The sequence below is a fragment of the Aquarana catesbeiana genome, linkage group LG03 (assembly GCF_042186555.1).
Source record: "Aquarana catesbeiana isolate 2022-GZ linkage group LG03, ASM4218655v1, whole genome shotgun sequence".
Lineage (NCBI taxonomy): Eukaryota > Metazoa > Chordata > Amphibia > Anura > Ranidae > Aquarana > Aquarana catesbeiana.
In genome coordinates, this window is record NC_133326.1 from 207,838,839 (window position 1) to 207,859,869 (window position 21,031).

Consider the following 21,031-nt stretch of genomic DNA (forward strand, 5'->3'; position numbering starts at 1 on the left):
GTAAAAGGATATGTATGGGGGGTGCTTTGGGAGGGGAGAGGACTTGTGTTAGAAAGTGGGGTGGAGGAGGGTAGGGACAAAGCCCCTCTAGTACAAATACAGATCTCCTAATTGTCCCAGTCTTGGAGGGACCTTCCTGAGATTTAAACAAAATCTTGGTGTCCCATGAAGCTGGGCTGAGTCCTGGAGCTCAGTGCTGAAACAAGTTCTGGCACTTGGCTCCAGAAACTTGCCTGACAGGGGCTAACAACAACAGTTATTATCAAGCATGTCCCTTTTCACCTCTAGTAGATTTTCAATGGTCACTGAGGCTAACCACCATAATATTGCCTCAATAAGCTATGATGCAAGTAGTAGTCCTCTTTCCTTGACATTACTATAAAAATTCGAATGCCCCGTACACACGGTCGGATTTTCTGATGGAAAATATCCGATCGGAGCGTGTTGTCAGACATTCCGACCGTGTGTGGGCTCCATCGGACATTTTCCATCGGATTTTCCAACACACAAAGTTTGAGAGCAGGCTTTAAAATTTTCCGACAACAAAATCCGATCGCGTCAATTCCGACCGTGTGTGGCCTGTTCCGACGCACAAAGTGCCATGCATGCTCAGAAGAAATTCCGAGACGGAACAGCTCGGTCGGGTAAAATTAGCATTCGCAATGGATACAGCACTTTCGTCATGGTGCTATGTCAAAAATGGTTTAATACAGCGCACTCTCTTCTTCTTTATAATGTGAGAAGAATTAATATAAAGAAACAGCGTCTAGGTCAAACAGATACAATACCCAATAAAAGTACCATCATCCCAAATGTCTATTATAAAAGCACAAAGCAGGAGGCAGAGAGTGGCCGCAGTTAGCTGCATCTGTCGGTCATTGTCTCAATACCCCATGCAAGGGAAAATACGCCCTGAGAGGGCGAGGGGGACTATTGCGGTACTAGATAAGGTGAAGTAATCAGTACAAAAAAGTAAAGTAACAAATATAAAAAAAATTCATTTTAATAGAAAACATGGTTAAAAAATTATGACAGTGTCACATACAGTTGTAATTAAAAACGGAAGCAGTAAATACAACCAATTGGATTACAACCCATAGTGATAGTGGACACAGATAGAGCTTGGATTCTCGACCGGTTTCGCGGTTTTAACCGCTTCCTCAGGAGAGCAGAATCTGTGGTACAACATACAGTAATTATAACCAATACATAACAAAGAAATATATGTTATCAATGCAGCAAGATGTATTAAGCACTACTTTAAACATTTAAAGTAAATGTTTAAAGTAGTGCTTAATACATCTTGCTGCATTGATAACATATATTTCTTTGTTATGTATTGGTTATAATTACTGTATGTTGTACCACAGATTCTGCTCTCCTGAGGAAGCGGTTAAAACCGCGAAACCGGTCGAGAATCCAAGCTCTATCTGTGTCCACTATCACTATGGGTTGTAATCCAATTGGTTGTATTTACTGCTTCCGTTTTTAATTACAACTGTATGTGACACTGTCATAATTTTTTAACCATGTTTTCTATTAAAATGAAATTTTTTTATATTTGTTACTTTACTTTTTTGTACTGATTACTTCACCTTATCTAGTACCGCAATAGTCCCCCTCGCCCTCTCAGGGCGTATTTTCCCTTGCATGGGGTATTGAGACAATGACCGACAGATGCAGCTAACTGCGGCCACTCTCTGCCTCCTGCTTTGTGCTTTTATGTGAGAAGAATTAAGTAGTTTTGCTGCTCATATTCACACAGACTTCTCACAAACTTCTTTCTTTATTATTTATTGGGACTCCCTCAATATATTTGGATTTGTCACATCAGACAAAATTAATTGTGGGGTTTTTTTTTTGTTTTTTTTTTAAAGGCTGTTTTTTTTTGGATTTAGGTTTGTATTTTTTTCAAGGCTGATCTTTGTTCTATTTTATTTTTAGTTTTGCTCCATAATATTTTTGTGTGTGTTTTGTGTGTCAAGTTACCACAACACCATTGATATCTTATATTATTTAATCTCAAGGAGATTGTTTGGTGTTGGTGTCCCTTGTTAATTTCACATTGTACTTTAGAAATGTACCTGCCTCCTCACAAACAAACTGTCCTTTTTGAAGGAAAAAACACATAGGAGAGTATAATTGAAACAAAAAATCCTTTATTAACCTCCCTGGCGGTATGATTATTTCGGATTTTAGGTGCTGAAAGCGGTACCATTATTTTGCATGGAAATTTGGCGTTTTATATTGTAGGTCTGTAAATCTTAACAATAACACACTTAAATCTGTCCAAACCAGAGTCTAGTAGATATCCCGGGTATGATAAAGTTTGAAACACAAAAACATAAATTATAATATAATAAATAAAAATAAATAATTAAAAAAAATTTTAAAAAATAGTAATAAAATAAATTTCCCCACAATTCACTATCGCTCAATTCTGCAAGTGTTCTAATTTACTATCGCTGTTTTCTAGCTGGTCTAAAGCCACTTTTGACGTAAAGGGACACTTTTTGGTTGCTATGGACAATCTCCAGTTTCCAGGCAGAAAGAACAGTGTATATCATGTAAAACTGCATGCAGGGCATGGGCCAGAGCACTGGGGACAAAAGGGATGTGAAATCATTTCATACAGTACTGTAATCTGTAAGATTACAGTACTGTATGTGTTATGATTTTGACAGTTTTTTGAATTTGCCGCCAGGCTCCGCCCCCGTGCGTCGCGCCGCTCGCAGGGAACGGAGCCTGGCACGGAGAGGCTTCGGAGGAGGACGGAGCCCTCGGACACTGCGGGGGACATCGCAGGATCCCGGGGACAAGGTAAGTAACGCCGCCTCAGGATCCTGCAATGCGATCCCGAGTGTGGCTCGGGGTTACCGCTAATGGTACTGAATTTTAACCCCGAGCCACACTCGGGAATACCGCCAGGGAGGCTACGGTCTCAGAACCAAACAAAGAGGGAGGCACAACTGGAGAAACAGCTGAAATTAGCGAAGCCTTGGACCCCCAGGGCAGACATCAATTCTTTACCAGCAAAATTGGTGGCCTGAGGAGTCCTTATCTAAGGGAGTGCAGTCTGGTCCAGAAGCCCCAGAGATCCGGAAAGCAGCAGCTGACATCTGTGTCCCCAGGCTGTGGTACTACAAGAGGCTGCATCTTTTGCCAGACCAGACTGGACCCAGGGTCGTCACTTTCTGGTCTTCTTTCCATGCTTCCTTCCTGGCTGTGGCTCAGGTGTTGGAGATGTGGCAGAAGGAGGAGTAGGACCTGGAGGAGGAGGAGGAGGAGTAGGACCTGGAGGAGGAGGAGGACTAGTAGGACCTGGAGGAGGAGGAGGACCATGTGTGAGGTCACAAATATGGGTATCAGATGTTATTTGGCCCCTCAACCCTTTATTGAGAGCTTCCAAAATTAAGGACTCACAAAGGAGTCGTTGGCCCTCCTCCATCTGCCTCATTTTGCAGGCAGTTATGCAAGCAAAGTCCTCCTCCACAGTGTGTGGGCTTCTCAGGGCCTCTGTAGCCTTCCAAAAGAGGCCTATGGCAGCCTCCTCCAGGGTACTCCTCTTCCTGCCACTTTGTTTTTGCGGGTGTAGGGGAGGGACCTGCATATCAGGTAGCCTGCTTGGCCCGGCCACCCCCTGGCTGAGACTTCCCTGTGTATGAAAAAGGGACATGGTTGTAGTTTTTGCATCATCAATCACAATCATAAATTAGTACTCCAAACTAACATCTAGTTAACATCATTGATTGGACAAGCAGAAATTTTTAGAGGAATGCTATACCTGGCTCAAGCTGGGCTACTCCGCATGTTGCTGCCTGGAAGGCCCAGGTTGGGCGTCAGAAGCCTTAGCTGGGGGGAAGGAAGCGTGGAAGGAAGACTGGAGAGTGATGGCCTGGGTGCAGTCTGATCTGCCAGAAAATGCAGCCTGTCATAGTACCACATCTTGAGGACATAGATGTCATCTGCTGCTCCGGATCTCTGGGAATCCTGAACCTTCTTGTGCTCCCTTAGATATGTACTCCTCAGGCCACCAATTAGGATCTTCAAATAGGTGATGTCTACCGTGGGGATCACCGTCTTTACAAATTACAGCAATTGATCCAGTGCTGCCTTCCTCTTTGTTTGGTTCTTATAATGTGGGTGGTTTATCTGCCACAGACAAGGCAGCTCCCTGAACATATCAATGAAGCTTGCCATAAAGTCGTCATCTTTCAAGATATCCATTTTCACTGCAACACAACACAAGACAAACTCTAATTTCAGGCAAAACTCTACTAATCTTGTTACAATATGGGCCTCAATCTAGAAGCAGTATAGGCCCAAGTTTGGATCTTACTTTCGTTATCACGATCGGCGCCTCCGATACTCCTTCCTCCGCTCACAGATCGTACGTACTATGCACGCGTGTTACGCTTTATACACACTGCGCATGTGTGTAACTCCGCCCGCCCCTGACGTTCTTTCTAGTCTATTCCCCGCCCCTTTTCATTCGGCGCAGTGGGGGAAGAGCACATGGCGGAGTCAGAGCAGGTGCGTGCTAATTATAGCAACGAGGAGGAGGGGGAGGAAAGCCCGGAGCCGGAAACGTCTGGATCAAGAAGGAGAAGATTTAATGCAATATGATGGAAAGTATGGACCTTACCCCAACCCCAATGTCCGAAAGGCCAAGATCATGGCGAAAGTGGTCAAGAGCCTGCACCGGAATTTTGGGGTACGACGATCGAAAGATCAGCTCAGGAATTGGTGGTCGGACCTGAAATTAAGAGATCACGAGCAGTACAGAAAGATCTGGAGAGTGCTGCAAAAAAGTAAGTAGTTGTGCTGTGTTCCTATTCTTTTTGTGTTTATTACGTTCGTGTTGCTCCATGTGCTTTTAGGAACTGTTGTACAGTTTAAAATGGCAACTTTCATGTTCATGGGCACATTATTCGTTTGTATAAAACATTTTTCTTTCGGCCTATAAAACACCTTTTTTTTGCCATATGCATTGGACCACATTTTTTAGGGCCTACTTGTATGAGACTAATTTGGTTGTGTAGATGTGTTTGTTACTAGAATGAATTGCAAACTAGATTCTGTGTAAGGAGAGGACACTCAGCAGCAGTTTTCACATATGGACGCTGGAGCACTAGTGTGGGACACATGAACACCCTTTTTCTTAGGGGGCCACACAGGTGCTCCTCCAGTGTATACTATAGGGGTGTCTCCATCTGTGAAGCTTGTACAAGACAGGTAAGTATTCAAGCTTGACAAAGGACACTAAAAATTCTACATCTTGGAACTCAGCCAAAATAGACAATTGTACCCCACTTCCAAGCAATGTTTCATATTTCTAGTTCTGCCACCAAATATCTGTGTGCTAAGTATACCTTTTTTTTTTCACATAGGGGAGAAAAGACTCGGAGGACACCCCTCATCCGAGGAGACCAGAGACTCCCCACCTCTGGAAAGAAGGGGAAATCCCCCAAACACAAGAAGACCAAGAGGAGGAAGAAGATGTGGTGGAACTAGTCACAACAGGTGAGTGTCTGTGACCACAGGCTCAGGTAAGAGATGGATGCCGGCATATTTATAATACCTGTTTTTTTTTTTGTTTCTCTTTTTAGGTGATCGTGATGTTGTGGATCCAGATCCTTTCAACTCAGAAAGTGCCCAGATCCTGATTGGGGAGATCATGGGGTGTAATGTTGCATTGGAAAACATCACAAAAAACATCAATGATCTTATTCAAAAAAATAAGAACATCATTGATGTTTTGGGGAGAGTTTAAAACCCCTACAAAGCCCTTTTAAAATTGTTTTGCAAATTTAAGAAAAGCCAAATTTTGAGGATGCACACAGTGTGCCAACATGTGCTATCTGCCATCACGGGAGATCAATGGACGCGTTTTGGGGGTGCAACCCCTTCCTCAATAATAAAGTAGCTGAGAGGAAGGGGTTGCTTCCCCAAAACACGTCCCTTGATCCCCTGTGATGGCAGCTAGCACATGTTGACATTCGTAAATTGGTGTGCATCTTCAAAATTTGGCTTTTCCTGGGGTGACTTCACCCCATCTGAACGCAATATTAAACACAGTTCCTAAATACTCATGTCTGATATTGCCTTCAAGTTCTACCAAATGTGAACTTTGTAAGTTCAAAATTTTTGTCTTTCTTGTTGGTTTTAAACATGTCAGTTTTATGTTAAAAGGACATTTCTACTTTTTCTAATGCCACCCCAAAAAATGTTTTACAACAAACATGTTGGTTTGTTTTAAAAACCTTGTCAAAATGCACATGTGATTGTGCAGGTATTAAAAAGATTGTCATTAATCAAGAATGTGTGGATAATTGTCTCAACGCTACAACACTTTTGGGGTGCTCTAATTGCTGTTTTCTGTGACAATGGGTGTTATTTCATAAGGGCAAATCCACTTTGCACTACAAGTGCAGTTTCAACTGCACTTGTAGTGCAAAGTGTCTTTGCCTTTAGTAAATAACACCCAACAGTGCTTTGTAAGGTTACACAATCACGCCATTTTCACGACTCACCACATTTCTGACAGGGTCAGCTAAACAAGTAGTAAATGTCACCAAAGATTTGCTTATTTTTTTTTTATTTGATAAAGGTTTCACACATTGTCTGGCATATTGATGGCCCCCCTACCCGCAAAGAACTCAAGGTATCTTAGCCGGACATCACGGGCACTCAGGGAGGGCAAGCCAGGATGGCCACTTTCAAGCGCCATCAGGTATGTTTCATTTATTATTCTGGCCTCAGGCCCAACTGAGCCAGCATAGTTGGCAGAATGTTGACGTAAAAAGTTATGTAGAACACAGCACGCCAGGATAATATGATTCAGTTTATACTCCGCCATATGTATGGGTGTCAGAAATAGGCGGAACCGGCTGGCCATGATTCCAAATGTGTTCTCCACCACTCTTCTGGCTCTGGCCAGCCGGTAGTTAAAAACCCTCTGGTCCGGGGTGAGGGTCCTCATCGGGAATGGCCGCATAAGATGGTCCCCCAGCGCAAATGCTTCATCCGCAACGAAGACGAATGGGAGTCCTTCCACATTCTCTTCTGGAGGTGGCAAGTCCAAGCTGCCATTCTGGAGACGCCTGTAAAACTCTGTCTAGGCGATGACTCCACCATCACACCATTGAACCATCGAACATCCGGCCATTCTTCCCCATGTCCACATACAGGAACTCATAATTAGCCGACACCACCGCCAACATCACAATACAATTGAACCCCTTATAATTATAATAGTATGACCCCGAGTTGGGTGGTGGGACGATGTGGACGTGTTTCCCATCAATTGCCCCTCCGCAGTTAGGAAAGTCCCACCGCTGGGCAAAGTGGGAGGCCACCGTCTGCCATTCCTGTGGCGTGGAAGGATTAGACACAAACATTCTTGGCCAACATCAAGATAACATTTATTAATGGGAATTTTTAAAGGCCAAAGTATAAGGTACACCTATCATATTCCCCCTCACCCCCTGTCATGGGCCATTTCTAACATTATAGGGGGGAGCTCTTGGACAGGTAACCCTCTCCACTTTATTGAGAGATGGGTAATGGGTATTACTTGGAACAGCCCCTCCTTAGTTACACTATTGGCAGCCCACTGGACAGGTAAGAAGTGTCATAATACAAAGATATAAATACACATTGTACACTTTTGAGCACATTTGGACATTCTGCTATTACCTATCAAGATAATAATAGGATCCAAAAACTTTAAACCGTACCAGTATACAAAGTAAACAGTAAAGTATACAGGCAGGCCCTTGCACTACATGCTTTGGGGAATTCATCCATAAATCTGAGCACAGAAGAGATGGGTATAGTGTGTATGGGTTTGGCAAAGTCAGCAGATAGATGATTGAGGATAGATAGAGAATTGGTATCAGCTGACTTAGCAGTTGGGGGGAGGGAGGGTTCCAAATGATTTGGGGACCCCAAAAAAAAGCCTCTGCCACTCTGCCTGAATTTAAAGCACAAATCACATTTAAAAACATTTTAGGGGGTGTTTGGGGTAAAGCACTACTATGGAGCTGATAAAATACATTGTTAAGTGACTACATGAGGTGAATATAGGGCCAGGAGACCATGTTGGGGAGGTAAGTGAAGGCAAATATGTATGAAGGACAAAAAAATTACATAACATTTCAGCATACATGAGGACAAAGGGGACATTCACAGCATATTACAATCATGGTAATTAGGGAATGAGGAAAGAAATACATTACATTAGCAAACATTATATACAATAAAATGTGATATTAAAGGATAAAAATCTTACCTTAATATAGTCCTTCTGCAGGACCTGGATGATGGCAGAACAGGTCTCTGGGATAATGATCCCCAGAGCCTGGGGGGAGATGCCTGTCGAGAACTTCAAGTCCTGCAGGCTTCTCCCCGTCGCCAAGTACCGCAGGGTGGCGACGAGCCTCTGCTCCGGAGTGATGGCTTGCCTCATGCAGGTATCCTGCCTGCTAATATAGGGGGTCAGCAAAGCCATCAAATGGTGAAATACAGGGTCCGTCATCCGGAGAAAGTTCCTGAAATCATCAGGATTATTCTCACGGATCTCACGGAGCAAAGGCATATGACAGAACTGGTCACGCTGAAGCAACCAATTTTTGGTCCATGAACTCCTCCCCACCCTGTTCATGGACTGGACTTGTGTCAAGGTCAGGACCACAACACCAAGCCCCCGCACAGCACGAACTCTACGAGGAGTACGTATACGCAACATAGCTAGAAAACGGTTGGCTGCTCAGAACGAAGTAACAGAACGCACTGAAGAACAGCAAGGCCTGTGAAGAGCGACCTGAAAAACAGTAACGAACTGTTGTATATGTTCACCGATTTATGTGGGACATTGTTGTGTGTATGTACACATGCAGTCAATGTTGAACAGGCCAGAATGACAATGACAGAATGGTTGATTTGTCCAACTGAATTTTAACAGCTGAAGACTCTTTGATGTGTTAATCTTATGCAAGTCTATTTGAACATCTCAAAGGGTATTCAGGTGGTATGTTAATCTAATCTAATTACATATATCTAAAGGGGACGTGTTGATGTTGATATGCGGGAGTGCAAATTGGGGCGGTTTATGACTGCAACTGTTCACGGCTGGGGGTTGTTGTCTGTTTGAAAGACTCCTAAATTGAAAGGCCAATCAAATTGCTCAGCCATTCAATATTTAGTGAATATAACACAGCATTCAGTCTACAGTTTAGAAGAGAGGCTCGTCTGTGTATAGGAGAGGCTTGTCTGTGCATGGCTGGGAACACACAGGCCTAGGAATATGGGTTTCTGAATTATATACTCTGTCGGATCCTTTTGTCATCTGTGGACTTTGGACTTTGTTCTGTGTTGGAAGTCAATAAAGTGCATCTCTCTGGAAGAATTGGGTTGCTGCGGAAGAGTACTTACTAATTCATTATCATACCCACTCTACATCATATCAACCAATATATATTAATATACTAGATCACTACATTGGTGCCGTTCATGTGACCAGAAGAGCATTTTCGGACTTAGTAACAGAAGTCGGTGGTGACAACAATCCTGTGAGGTGGACAGAAGTCTGATGAAGAACCAAGAGCTGTGCTGTGACTCTAATGTCTGGAATGTCTGGTTGTGACATAAGAGAGTCTGATCTACAAATTTAAACAAGTTGGGAACCCCAGAATTATTCTCTGGAGACTGGAAACAACAACAAAAAAAAAAAAAGGACTGTGTCGTGTACCAGAAGACCTGAACTGGAATCTGAAGGAGTAACTAATGCGGTGAGTAAAATATTTCCTTTTTTTTAATTATTAGTAATATAGTCAAAATGCTTACTCAGTGTGAAGCTAGTGTCAGTTCTGATAAAGTTAACAGATGGGTATTAAAATGTATTAAGCGCCATGGCGGTCCTTATGAAATTCCAGAAAAATGTAAGCAGACGTGGACGATGATGAAGGAATTTTTAGAGAAAAATGTTTTTGATAGCAAAATTTCAGAAAGTAAAAGAAAAGGTTGTATTATACAGGGCTTGTTATCTTGCTGTTTAACAATGGAAAGTTCTTTGAATTATAAGGTTGAGGAAATTACCCAGTTACAGAAGGCAGTTGATAATAGCAACAATGTTTGTGAGAGGTTACAAAACCAATCAGACACTGAGACAGTAAATTTAAAATTGCATGCGGTTACGATTGGAGAAGCTTTACTTGAGAAATCTAAACGTTGTGATGAATTATCAGAGGAAAATGAGAGATTAAAATTAAGAATTATGGAATTAGAGAAGAGATCTCAGGAATGCAGATATGCATCAAATCTTGGATTCAGCAATCTGCAGCAAACAGAACCTCATATTAAATCTGATAATGCATTACCAGCTGCCCCCACTGTGACTACCACCGTTTATAACAATAATAATAATACAGGTGAAGTTCAGCTTGTAATTAAGCCATTGAAACCAAAATTATTAGACGCAATTCTTAAAGAAATAGGAATGGTTCCATACCATGATTTGAACAGATTTTTAAAATGGTTTTGTGACGTGCAGCAAGTCAGAGATATGTACAACCTCAACCCATCTGACTTAGAAAGAGTTTTGCAACATTCTGTAGGAAGTGGTCTTTGGATGAGAATTAAACAGATCTGTATTCAGCCTCTGAGGACAAGGGACATATTACTGGAATTATTATGTGTTTTGTATGGCGTACGTTCTGATGTTACTATTCATGGGAAGATCCAACAAATGCAAAATGAATCTCCCTATGAATTGTCACACAGGATAGCAACTATTATGGAATTATTGGTCGGTAATAATCTTGCATTTGAGCGTGGGGGCTTGATACATATGAGTATATTTCTAGATGCGTTGCATGAAGATATCAAACAAAATATTTTATTAGTTACCCCAAATCCTCGTGATTTAAAAGACATATTGTTGAGAGCAGACCATTTATGGAGAAAGTCAAATGAGCAGGCTGTCAAAATTGATTTAGCCACATTGTTTAGGATAAATACTGAACATAAAGATCAGAAGATAATATCCTATGATAACACCCAGAGAGGACACTCCGGGTCAAACATAGGTGATATTAATATGAAAAACAGAGCTGACCAAAATAATAATAAGAAAAAGTCCAAGACTTGGATACCGTTCTCTCAGTTAAAACATAAATATGACCACCTGAAAATTGAGTATGATAAGATGAGAGGGGAACGTGATAAATTATTACAGCAGTTGAAGGGGATACAGGGTGTCATAAATGCAGAAGATGTACATTCTCCAGATCTGTTTTTGAATGCAAATGACACTTCTCTAGCAGTGGGGGTGAATTAGCTTCAAACTGTATATGTGTAAATAGTGTTTTGTTTTAACTTCAAACAATGTTTAAGGACCTTGCTAATGAGTTTTTGTTGGAGAGTTTTGTCTTTCAGGTACGTCTGGAGATGCTCGTTTGCATGTGAATAGCAGAAGCACTAGAAGTATCTGAAATTGCTGGCTAGTGGGGGAGAAATGCTGAATAGACAATATATCACTATGCATGGAATTATAAAGTATTCATGGACTCTCTCGAAATTCATCAAGCAATGGACCTTTTTTTCTTTTTTCTTCAACGCCCTAATTTTTTATTTTTCTCCCTTTTCCTGATATCTTTTGCTTTTCATTTTCTTTATGTTTTATTTCTTGAACTTTATCTTAAAACCAAAGAGAAGCATTTTAACCTAAAATAATTTTCATAACATCTGTACATATTACATAATGCGTATTGGTCAATATATTTGACATCTAAGGTGAGATGCTGCACAATGGCTTGGCATAGCATAAATCATAGTATGTTGGGTGGTTTTCCTAAATTTATAAGAGGGGTGAGTGAAATTCATCACTCTAGTCATGATTTGAAACTTTGTTGATTCAGTTGTTTATAATATGCTAAAGGCTATGACATATATGGATGAAAAAGAAGTTTCTACCTTTCATGGTGAAGATACTGGCAAGAATTTCCACTGCCGCTTTGTCTGGACAGAAGATCTGATAAACACTGATGTCAAGCTGATTCTATCTGAACCATCGTGTGGGGGTATATGTATATGTTGGTATACCATTCAAGTGTAATTATGGACTGAATGATCCAAGTAACTGCTTTATTGAAGACAATGAGGGGTCGGCCTACAGCAAATTACAAAAGCAAATTGTAGCTGGCAATCAACAAATTCTGATACTTGACAGGTACACATCCCAGTCATCATTGTTCAAATAGGAAATGGAAAGAAGCAGATGTGAATTGTAAAATGCTTGCAAGATGGACTCATGAATGTCAAGTGCAAGAAAATAGTTTGAAGCACAGTTTTTACTGCCATATCCAAACCTTTTGACCTTGAAAGTGAGTGCTGGTACATTGATAGTTCTTCTTACTATAAAGATGAAAGTAGAGTGTTTGCGTAAAAGCATCTTTAAAAATGAAAAGCTTGAGCCTGGAGAGGAGAGAATCCTGGACTTGTGGATTGGAGCTCCCAGAGCATGCCAAGTTTACTTTCAGTGAGATGGTGAGAGATGTGATGAAGTCAGACCGAAAAATGGACTGTGACATCAGCTCGTCTTTGCGCAATATTCAAGATCTTGATGTGATATAATAAGGCCTAACAGCTATATGGGCCACTGACGTTTACCAAATTCTTTTCCAGTCATGGTCTAAAAGTTATATTATCTAATAACTGTTTCAAGGGGATATTTTAGAGGCTGGCGAAGAGAGATGTAACCAGTTTCAACTTCATATTTTATATGAGCCATTGTAAAGCATCCAGTACCTTAAATCGTAATGATATTTTTTGTTGTTTGATTTATGGGTCAGTTCTAGTAGATAGAACCGACCCAAGTGGGGGTATATGTTGTATATGTTCACCGATTTATGTGGGACATTGTTGTGTGTATGTACACATGCAGTCAATGTTGAACAGGCCAGAATGACAATGACAGAATGGTTGATTTGTCCAACTGAATTTTAACAGCTGAAGACTCTTTGATGTGTTAATCTTATGCAAGTCTATTTGAACATCTCAAAGGGTATTCAGGTGGTATGTTAATCTAATCTAATTACATATATCTAAAGGGGACGTGTTGATGTTGATATGCGGGAGTGCAAATTGGGGCGGTTTATGACTGCAACTGTTCACGGCTGGGGGTTGTTGTCTGTTTGAAAGACTCCTAAATTGAAAGGCCAATCAAATTGCTCAGCCATTCAATATTTAGTGAATATAACACAGCATTCAGTCTACAGTTTAGAAGAGAGGCTCGTCTGTGTATAGGAGAGGCTTGTCTGTGCATGGCTGGGAACACACAGGCCTAGGAATATGGGTTTCTGAATTATATACTCTGTCGGATCCTTTTGTCATCTGTGGACTTTGGACTTTGTTCTGTGTTGGAAGTCAATAAAGTGCATCTCTCTGGAAGAATTGGGTTGCTGCGGAAGAGTACTTACTAATTCATTATCATACCCACTCTACATCATATCAACCAATATATATTAATATACTAGATCACTACACGAACGAACAAGAACACAATGACTAATCAAAGTCACGTGTAGCTTGCTGCATGCACTGAAGAGCAGATACAAACCCACACGCACAAACTGAACAGCAGAAAACGATCTGAAAACCACGAGTCTGAAAAAGCGCGAATCGTCTCTCACCAAACTTTTACTAACACGAGATTAGCAAAAGGAGCCCAAAGGGTGCCGCGCTTGGTTCTGAACTGGCCTTTTCTAGTCTCGTCGTACGTGGTTGACATCACCGCGTTCTTGGTGATCGGAAATTCCAACAACTTTGTGCGACCGTGTGTACGCAAAACAAGTTTGAGCCAACATCCGTCGGAAAAAATCCTAGGATTTTGTTGTCGGAATGTCCGATCAATGTCCGACCGTGTGTACGGGGCATTACAGTGTACTGAACTTCAATTTTTTGCTGCATCTGTATTTGTAATTTCATTCAAGTAAAAAGTGGAACTTTCATTATTTCATAAAATACAGTTTTACTTCTGCATTTACTTATACAATTATTTTCAAGTGCTTTTCCTCCTTTGTCTTTAGACCATTATGTCTATCAGCAATAACAGCAGTTCTAGCATCATTATCCAATGTACCAATCTACTGCCTAAGCAATTTATGAAAGAAGATAAGGTCACACTGTGTGAAATCTCAACATTAAATCATTACCCAAAGCAAAAAATAGATACCTTGATTACTAAGGAGCCACCTTTTTCAACCTGGTAAGAAATATAAACCTAATTGCCCTACTGCTGGTAGACATTCCTTTATTGGGAATGTCATATGTATAAAAAGAAAAGGCTTGCCTTATTGCTGGTTAGCTGTTTTAGATAACACTGTGTTTTTTAAGGGAAACTATAATGGCTGTTAAGTCTTTGAGCTTTACAACATATAATTTCACCAATTTCTATTTACAGTAATCTAGGAAGGGTTCAGCTTTGAGGTTTTTTTTTGTTTTGTTTTTTTTTTTTTTGGAGCTGTCAAAATCCCAGAAGCGCAGGTTATATTATACCCTGTTGTGTCAATAAAGAACAACTGTTTCTATCTTTTAATAATCCCACTTTTTGCCATAATAATATTCCATGATTCCATTTTTAAAAACGATGCAAAATATAGTAAAATATATATATATTTTGTCTGAAGTCTAAAATATATAATATTGCATATTAAAACTGTATTTTATAGCCAGCAGATGGAGCATTAGTGTTTATATCACTTCAGAAATTGTTCAACACTCGTTGTAAATAGCTTTTTGTTTAGAGAGCTGGGTAAATCAAGTTGCGATTGTACACAGAAGTGAATGACTAATCAGTAGTGATCACAAAGCTCAATCAGACAAAGTCAGCTGGGAGGCAGGCTGCTCTGCTGTACTGTCTGTTTTAAACAATAATGATATGGGAATCCTTCATCATGTATTAAATGTTTATATATAAAACAAAGATTGTTTGCACATAAGTAAATGCACTTCAAAAACGTAGTTTAAGAACTTGAAAGCAAAAAATAAATAAATACAATTAACCAAATCCATTTATAGTTTTCCAATAGAATACCTAAAAGGTACCTTTTACATCAATGAGCAAACACTCATGAATCAGGTTTATGAGATTAAGACTAGATATTTGTGCATAATAATGAATGCAGCCATACACAAGCAGAAGCCTTACTGAGTTGTTGGTGGTAAGACATTCATCAGCCCTCAAAAAAGTTGTGTGACCCTAGGACTGACCATCACATTCCTTCTGATTTGCAGATTTGGCAAGTGTTCCACCGTAAGCAATTTCAGCCAAGTAGTAGGTCAGTAAGAATCCCAATGTTCTACAAAATTATCTGAATGTGTATCCTGATCATCCGTTTCAACAAGTCTAATTAAAAAAAAAGAGGTAGCTGAAATTATTTCACGTCATTACATGCAAAAATTAATTGCTTTGGTTATCAGTGTGTCTAATTTTAAGTCACCAAGAACAGATCTAATAATAAATTGCAACTGTCCAGCTTTAGAATTGTAATTACACTTTATTTCATAGTCTGCTATACTAAATTTTAAAATACTACTACTGATCTTCACATTACCTTACAAAACATGCCCATTGTGCCATTTAAAGTACCTTTCGATCACCATGTCTCTGCTAGCGAGACCTCTATAGTTCAACATAATTTGTTCTCCTTATTCTTCTCCTCTGAAAATCTTGCAATAATTATAATGAAGTTTTGTTCCATGTTTTCACAAATCTTGCTGGAAATGTACTTCTTAAAAGAATGATCTTTTCTGACTGAAGCTGAAGTGCAATAACATGACTAGCAAGAAGGAGCAAAGACAGTACGAACTTTCTACCAAAGTAGCCTTTCTTCTCCTAATCACTTTAAAGTGTTATAATTTTTTTTTCTACCATGCGAAATGTATTTAAAATATAAATACATATATAAAGTAGGATTTAATTAATACTTTAAAGTTGGCACACGGTTGAATATGAGAATTAATTTTAGGCTCTATGCTTTTCTCAGTGCCAAAAGTTCTCTACCCAAATGTATTGCGCTGGGATTCTGGCATCAAAAACTAGCATAGCAAACTAGAAAGATCTCACTTGGCTTTGTTACAGTATAGTTAAAAATCTATCTTGATTATCTCCCTGCCCTGTTCAGTTTATTAGACAATAAAGGAAACAAAACTCTAATGAGATCAACTCTGTGCTATCCTTTCTTGTATACAGGAACCCAGTGTCAAGCTGGATTACTGATTGCCCATTTATATGATTTTTTTAATGATATTCTTAGTCCACCGCTAAAAAAACTGTTGAGAAATCATCTAATCTCTGCTTTTTAAGAGCTCCAGGTTATAATAAAGTAGACCTATTTTGTTGGGGCTCTAAACTACAGCAGGAGGCTTGCTGCCTAGCAAGGTTTTATTTAGCACCACCAGGAATGTTGTGCTTGCTACAGTCTGATTCCAGAGCATGTGTTATGTGCATTCATATTCAATAGTATGTAATTGACTAAGGTAAAAAAAAAAGGATAACACATTTGGCACTTATTTCAGTGCAATGATGAATACAACCATGTGAAAACAAGCAATACATATTAATTAAATCATTATGTACTCCACCCTTAACTTTAAGGGTATGTTCAAACCACAGCACATATGTGCTGGCATGTACTGGTGATGTGCGCTGCATTGTGTTTTTGTGTGCAGGTTTTTTTTTGTGACACATTCAGGGAGTCAGGCACTGCCCACTGTAAGCATCACTGGTTGCTAGGAAGCTGTCTGTTGTAAGTGAGATGCACCAGAACTGGGGGGGGGGGGATAATTTATGAAGTAAACTAACAAGCTAACCAGTGTGCTATGTATTCTAATGTTATGTGAAGACCAGTGGTGCTATTAAGCCAACCAAGAGGTAGTCAACAGTCAGTTTAGTAGCAGACAGTAAATGAAACATGAGACAATGGGAGCATTGTGAGGATGGCACTCACTGCTGTTCTGAAATCTGCCCCCATAGTGGCATCAGGGATGCATCTGAGGTTTAGGGAATTGTACCTATTTCTGTTTTCAGAGTCCTCTAGGTGCAGTTGGAATTGTAAAAGGCATTGTTGTTGCACTTGGTGAGTAGCCTCAAGATTCTTTACACGACTCCCTAGGTCCTGCTGTTCTTATGCCAAAGCAGTTAATCTGGTGCCTAAGTAAGAGATCTTATCATGCAGTTCAGACATTTCTTCCTTGAGACTTTCAGTAAACTGGTCCAGTAGGCAGAAAAGGTCTGCCTTTGTTAGCAGTGCCTACATGAGTGTGCTGTGCTCTGGAGGCTGAGAGAGGGGTGACTTCTGTTACACAGGAAATGCAACAGGCTCTGCTGACTGACGGGGTGTAAGTTTAAGAAACTTGCTGGATGCTGGAGATTGCTGTTGTTGTATAGGTACCAAGCTGAAGCAAGCCGCTGGTGCTGCCTCCTACCTGGAGGAAAATATTTATGCCATTGGAGCTAGGGCGGGTATGCAAGAGGTTCCTGCGGTCTTCCCCCTTGTGGACATGCTGTGTATGAGAGGCTGGAGCCAATGTGAAACAAGGTATTCCCCCACCTAGTGCAGATCTGTATAGAAAAGCTGCCTCATGCCACCATTGCCAAGCCATGCTCAACACCCCCCCCCCCCCCCCACACACACACACACACCCCACAACAAACATTGGAAAATTCCATTGGGCAAGAAGCTGTGATTTTTTTTAAATTGTTAAAGTAGAACATTAAACATGCCCAATTCCTTTAAATAACATGCCTGAGGAGTGTTCTATTCCCACCTGGAAAGGAGCACATCTCTGTCATGTACAGAAACTGTTCCATTAGCACTGACATAAAAAAAAAAAAAACATTAATGGTGATCCCCCTAAAAATACATACCAGACCCTTAATTAAAGAAGGCAACCTTGCTGGCAGGAAATGGCATCCCCCTCCTGAACCAAACCAGACCACATGCACTCAGCATGGAGGGGAACTCCCCTGGCAAAGCTCCTTGTTCCCATATTGATGAAGACAAGAATTTCTTCCCCACAACCCTGACCAGTTGTGGTGGTCTGCAGGCAGGTGGCTTATCGGAATCTGGAAGCCCCCTTTAACAATAAGGAGACACTCAGATAATGCCCTCCATGTGAATGAGTATGGGGTACTCATTCACAAAAAAAGTTGTATCCTAAAAATAAAGACACCCTGGTGTTTAAGAAGTGCTGTATTAAAAAAAAGGAAAATTCCCAAAAAAGTCCACTGTAAATACATCATGACTCACGTCCAGCGATGCAGGTAAACTTCAGTCACAATGACTGTAGCCTGATGACCCACTGAAAGAAAAAGAAATGCCATATGTGGACCAATGATGTCATTGACCATGTATGGTCATGTCCATATATGATCAATGATGTCACCCAGGAGTGACAAGCAAACTCACTCTTAACTTAGCAAAGATATTTTCTTTTCTTTTGGTGGGTTGGCAACAGTCAGCCATGATAATTGACATGGATCTGCATCACTGGGCAACGTGATTGATGATGAATTTACAAGGGGGGACCTTTTTTAGTTTTTTTAGTTTTAAAATAAAGGATTTGTCAAATGTCTAGGTGTTTTTTTTTCTAGGCTATAACTTTTTTTTGTGAATGAATAGGGGTGCCTCGAACCTTATACTCATTCACATACAGGGCTTTTACATTCTGAGTTGTGGGAAATAGGCCCATGTCCTCTTCAACATGGGGACAAGGTGCTTTGCCAGGTGCTTAGCTAGGTATCCACAATGCTGCGGGCATGTGGCCTGCTATGCTTCAGGAGGTGAAAGTTACCCCTTGTCCCCCCTTTTGTGGCCAGCCAGGCAGCATGCTTTGGTAAAGATTTTTAGGGGGACCCCCACTCAATCTTTTTGCCTAAAGCCCCCCTAAAATCCATATCAGAGCAGAAGGCTGTGGTATGGATTTCCCAGGGACCTCACACTTTTGTTTTGCTTTTTTGTTGTTTTTTTTGCACAGGGTATCCCTTAAAATCCATACCAGAAATAAAGGGCCTAGTATGAATATGGTGGAACCCCACACCATCTTTTTTATTAATCTATAACCTTCCCTTTGCTTATATGGCTGGTAATTCCCAGACATGTACGTGAATAGGGCCATTGACATTACTGGTTGTTAAGGACATAGTGGTACCTGTACCTGCCGGCATCCTTATCAACCATTGGCAGAAGTAATACTGCTATCATACATGGTGTTCAGCTCTTGCCATAAGGGTAAATATTCAGTATTTAGGGGCTGTATTTTATTTTTACTGGTTTTCACTGCAAAAGCATTGTGCCAAGACCTACTGAGGTGGGTTTTCAGAGCCAAAAATGGATTTATCAATCTCAATATTAAAGGGTTACTAAACCCTTGTGTTTTAAACAAACATGTCATACTTACCTCCACTGTGCAGTTCATTTTGCACAGAGTGGCCCCATTCCTCCTCTTATGGGGTCCCTCATTGGCGCTAGTAGCTCCTCCCCACATTGAGTGCCCACGTCGGAGAAGAGCTCCCCTTGGTGGACACCTGTGCGGAAGCATGCTCCCGTGTCCTGCTTTTGCGTCCGTTCACACAGAAAGCAGGACTTGGCCCCGGCACCCACATCATTGGATTTGATTCACAGCAGCGGGAGCCAATGGCTGCACTGCTATAAATCTATCCAATCAGTACACGAGACACCAGCTAGAGCTGGTGGGCTAGTCCCTGGGGAGAAGAAAACTGGGTTCAGGTAAGTGAAATGGGGGCACTGGGGGGCTGCAGCACTACTGAAGGTTTTCTCACCTTAATGCATAGAATGCATTAAGGTGAAAACCCATGAGGGTTTACAACCCCTTTAACTATGGGTTCCTTATGTGAGGAATTTGCAAATAATAGCTCTTATACTGAACTTTTTTTAAAAACTTTGGATGTCTCTTCAGATCTTAATATCAGTTAGGCAGTATAAGCAGAGCTATTATTAGTGCAGTACAGGCACTATTACTGTAGGATGCCATGGCAAAAACATGATGGGGTGTGGCAAGTCCATCCTCCAAGTTGTTAGAGGATTGCCACTAATGGGTAATTGTGGGAATCCTTGCAATTAGCTTGGGAAATGGTGCTCAGTAGACATAGGAGATCAATTTAGTCGCTGAAGCTTTTTTTTAGTCACTGTAGCTCCGGACATGCTGTGAATTAGGGAAGAGGGCAGTATAAACTCTCCATCAGACAGATTGCATCATATATATGTCATGTTTTATTTTGCTCAGAGTTTCACTTTAAAGATACAGTGTTACAGGGGGCATTGTCACAAAACAGGTTCTCTGAAATGCCTCTACAGGTTCTCTGAAATGTATTGTAAAGTAGTTATTCGGTACAGTTAGTCAATAATTGGCTTTAAAAAACACACTGGTAGCAATTTACAATAATAAGGCAAAGGGACATTTTTATTTTTTGTTTTTTGTTTTTTTAAACAGAAAGGTTCTGAGCAATGAGAAGAATCTCAATAACTTCTGTCATGGTTACAAAACTTGGCTATAGAGTCATTCTTAAGCAGTATGTCCTTAAAAGTAAAGGGACAAGTAATGTGTTTTCTTTCAACATAAATTCCAGTGTTCAATATTTTATGTAACATCATTACGCACAAGTGCAGTTTTGTCAGTTCTACATTTTGTGGATATAAATTGTTGAGAAGAATTACTTCAAGTGATGCTAAAACATCTGCTACAACATACAAAACCTGGACTGTGCCTATATAGGTTTGAAATTCTATCTTGAAGTAAGGATGATGAGAAGATAATACAAGAAAGAATTGATATGCGACTATATGAGTTATCACAAAAGCCTCCACTAAATGCTCTATAACTAGGGACATCCCTGCTTGTATGTATGTTATTAGGAATTCTATAGTGGACTATTCCTCATGTCATCAGAGCAGGCTCCATAGACCAAGGACAGCATTTCCTGTGCAGCGCTCCATTTTCAAGAGGTTCG